The sequence below is a fragment of the Otolemur garnettii genome, unplaced genomic scaffold (genome assembly GCF_000181295.1).
Source record: "Otolemur garnettii isolate 467f Iridium unplaced genomic scaffold, OtoGar3 scaffold00142, whole genome shotgun sequence".
Classification (NCBI taxonomy): Eukaryota; Metazoa; Chordata; class Mammalia; order Primates; family Galagidae; genus Otolemur; species Otolemur garnettii.
In genome coordinates this window covers 771,875-776,188 of record NW_003852537.1, presented here as the reverse complement: position 1 = coordinate 776,188, position 4,314 = coordinate 771,875, and positions in this window count along the sequence as shown.

The following is a 4,314-nucleotide window of genomic DNA, read 5'->3' as shown; positions in this document are numbered from 1 at the left end:
GGGCGTTGTGGTGGGCGCCTGTAGTCCCAGCTACTTGGGAGGCGGAGGCAGGAGACTCGCTTGAGCCCAGGAGTTGGAGGTTGCTGTGAGCTGTGGTGCCACGGCACTCTACCCAGGGGGACAGCTTGAGGCTCTGTCTCAAAAAAAAAAAAAATAAATAAAATGCCTGATTCTTTTTAATTATTATTATTATTTTTTTTTGCTGGGGGCTGGGTTTGAACCCACCACCTCTGGTATATGGGGCCAGAGCCCTACCCCTTTGAGCCACAGGAACTGCCCTCTTTTTTATTTAAAAAAATTTTTTTTGAGATAGTCTCACTTTGTCACCCTCAGTAAAGTACTATAGCGTCATAGTTCACAGCAACCTCCAACTCTTGGGCTCCAGCAATTCTCATGCCTCAGCCTCCCAAGTAGCTGGGACTTCAGGTGCCCACCACAATACCCAGCTATTTTTAGAGACAAGGTCTTGCTCTTGCTCAGGCTAGTCTGGAACCTGTGGACTCAGGCAGTCCACTGGCCTCAGCTCCCAGAGTGCTAGGATTACAGGGGTGAGCCAGCATGCCTGGTGTTAGGTAATTGCACCAGAAAAGCCCCTTCCCCAGAAAGCCCCTTCTGGCTTTCAACAGAGGAAGACTAGCTGTCTCACTCTTAAAGTTACAGCTCCTTTCCAAGCACAGGGAGTTGCCCTCTCAACAACAGGGAGTTGCCTGATAGACATCTCCTTATCTCCCACTCGCAAAATTTACCTCATCTCCCTGTCTCAATTACCCATTTACGGCCTGCCCCTAACAGTTCTTCCCACCAGAGCAGTAACTCCTTATTGGCTATTCTACCATCCCGTCTCCATTCTGAGACTTTCCCTAACTAAACCTATATATGGGTGCACTTTTCTTTTAGTCCCTCCTCTTCACTCTCCTCCTTTCTTTCCTCTTCTCTCTCCTCTTTGGTGCTGCTCTGCAGCATTCCTCACCAATAAAAACCTTTCATACTGAGGCAAGAAAGTAAAAGCAGAACTAAAAGAATCTGTCCTAGCCGCCTCGTGTGGGCCTCAGCCAAGCCGCAGGCGTTTCTGTTGTCTGTATGTTTCTTCCTTGACATACATAGGGCCTAGATTGTAACCTAGTAACTTCCTTGGGTTTCTGTTGCCTTTGAGGGCAGGTGGTCCGACCAGTCTCAAGGACACGGGCGAATCTGACCTTCCCCCTTGAGCCTGGGACCTTGAGGATGATGTCATGTCTCTCTCTGTTTTATGACCCTCAAGTGCACTCCCACCCTGAAAAGTGGATAAAAGAGAGGCAAGAGATTGAGTCAGGGGGGCTCAGTTTTGGGAAACATGCTGGTGTTCCGAGTACCTCCGGCTGAATAAACCCGCTTCCTCTAATCAACTGGTATCTGGAGTCTTCTGTCTGCATCGGTTTCCTGCTACATTTCTTGGTTCTCTGACCAGGAAGAGAGGTTTGGTGGAAAAACCGTGCAGCCAGATTCTTTGGGTCGAGTTCTGCCCACCCCGCAGATCACCCACAGATCACCCCCGTGGGGAACTCCAGCTGGTCTGGCAACGCAGTCCTCAGAGCGCTCCTGGGATAAATTCTCCCAGAGGAATGTCTCCTTGAGACCAAGCTGGCGAGATCCCTGCAGCAGATCACTGCAGAGGCTGAGCACCAGAAAGGAACTGTTAACAGGTGGTACCAGGACATCCAGAGTAAGGTAGGATCCATTTGGGGCCCACTACAGTTTTAGTGGAAGAGGAGCCTGATCACCTTGAGCATTAGATCACCGGTAGGTCTGTTGAGAGGTTGAGAGGTGTGTGAGATATGTGGATGTGGTGTGACTGAGAGAACTCCAAGAGTGGAGTTGTATCTCCCGTTACAGGGCCTTAGGGGAGTGTTGGTCTGCCTCCTATGGCTAAGTGGCAGCTCAAGTGGGAAATCCAGGCTGCCCAGGTTAAGAAATGCATTGGGATTATGTATATGTGAGTGCTTGGAGAATGAGATGGGTAACAATAGGTGGGGTTTCACGCCCCCCCCCCCATTCATGGGGTGAACAAATGTGTGAATGTGCCCTTCTTCCCTGTTCCAAATTTGCCCCCTGGCTATTCTGAGGGAAACTGGAAGTTGCAGGTTTCCCCGCTGTCTTTGGGTGGCCAAGTGGCCATGTCGCCTTGGGGGAAAATGAAAAGACTTTAGAAAGGATTTTGTAGTTTTGTTACTGGAATTTCTTCAGTGAGTTTTTGGTCTCAGGAATTTGAGAATTGAGCCCGTGGGCCACAGATCAGTGATAAAATGGGATTTTGTTGGACTGAGGGGCATGCAAAAGGAGTAAAGAGTGCCAGAGCTATTGGCAGAAGAGCCGTGCCTTGGAAAGTGTTGTGATTCGACAGTCGGGTGAGCTCTGGATGGCCCTTGAAAATCTGGAGGAGAGAGTGTAAATCTTGTGTTTTGCAGGGCTGTATCAATATCAGCAACAGGTCTCCAAGGTGGACAGCCTCTGGAAGGGTGGAGGAGGCCCAGGTCGGAGGTTTCCTGTATGAGTCCTTTATCTAGGGGTAAATAATTGGCCCTGAGAGATATTTTGGCCAGGACCCAGTAAATGGAAAAATACCTTTACAAACTGGATGTGTATTCTAGCAAATGGATGAACGCAGCCTCTCACCTTGGGTAAGGTTATTAGGTCTTGTAGCAGTTTTTATCTGGGGAGAGGATTAGGGTGTGTGCTCCTTAGTCCAGGTGGAGCCAGCCAAAAGGTTTCAGGCTGCTTTATTCATGACCTGGCTGGGGCTCAGAGTGTTTGTACCTGGAGATGGGAGTCTGATATCTGAGCCCACCTGAGCCTGAAAAATGGGGGTTCCCTGTCCAGCTCTGAGTAGGAAAATCATATATCAATGTTACATCTCGTAGAATGTCTCTCATTTGTAAAATGTAATAATTTGATTCTTTAAATTGTTGGGGAAACTGAGTCTTTGTCAAAGGATAAGATTCTTGCTTTTTAAACCTTCTAATTATCAGTTTGGCTGAGTGAATGGGCAACTTCATAGTGAACTGAGATTCTTGTTTTGTAGGAAATTTTGTCCTGAAAAAGAATGGTTGTCTAAGAAAGTGAAAGGCAGGGCAAAGTTAAAGAAGGTTTAGAATGTTTGTGAATTGTCTGTGCAGGCTAAGTGAAGCTCATAAAAGAGAATTTGTGAAAGAATTTACACGTGATCCAGTTGACTATGTATTTTCTTTAAAATCTTTCAGCATATAATCTTATTTGAACCAATGTTTTAAGACCTTTGATATTTGACAAACCTTCCAAAATCGAAACTCTAAATTTGGGGCTCGGCTAAGGTGACCAGACGTCCTGCTTTTGGCGGGACAGTCCTAATTCCTAACAATTTGTCCCGTGTCCTGTAGCATTTTTAGAAAGTCCCAATTTTTGGAAAGAATGCATGACAAGCTAGGGAATGTGGGAGAATGGGAAGGGAATATACGGTTTTCAGCTGCTGAAAAGGTTAATGTAACTCCATTTGGGAATGAAGAGGTTAATGTAACTTCATTTGGAAATGAAAAGGCTAATGTAAACTCACTACTCCCCTCCTGGGCAAGGTATCAGAAGGAGACTGGCTTCCTCCCTTGCTTCTAGGCAAGGACAATTAGCTCAGAAGGAGCCAAACTGTCTGGCACAAACAAGTAACCCCCTCCCCCAGAGTAAGTTGACCAGACGTCCTGCTTTTGGTGGGACAGTCCTGATTTTAAACAATTTGTCCTGCGTCCTGTGGTGTTTTAAAAAAGCCCCGATTTTTGGAAAGAATGCACGACAAGCTAGGGAACACGGGAGAATATACAGCTTCCCAAGGAAGGGAATATACAGCTTTTGGCTGCCATGTGGCTATTTTGCCAGGATATGTGTTTTATATTATTTTTGTTAATTTTATAATGTTAAACTTTAATAATAACAAATACATTTGTTGAGAACTGATAATCGAGAACTGCTTATCAAAGTTTGCATTGTTGTCAGGCCCCACCCCCCCCATGGTGTTCCACTTTACCAATGTTAAAATCTGGTTACCTTATGCTTGGTGCCCATAGTACAGAGGTTGCAGTGCCAGCCACATGCACTGAGGCTGGCGGGTTTGAACTCAGTCCAGAAAACAAAAGCACAACTCTAAATTTGGTCTTTTGGAAATATTAAGACCACTGAAAGGCATAGAAAAACAAATTAAACTTATTTGATTTATTAAAAATATATGAGAAACATTGTCAAATATGAAATAGTAATTAATTTTTGTGTGGGTTATGGTTATATATATATGTTCCAATATTGTAAAGCATTGGT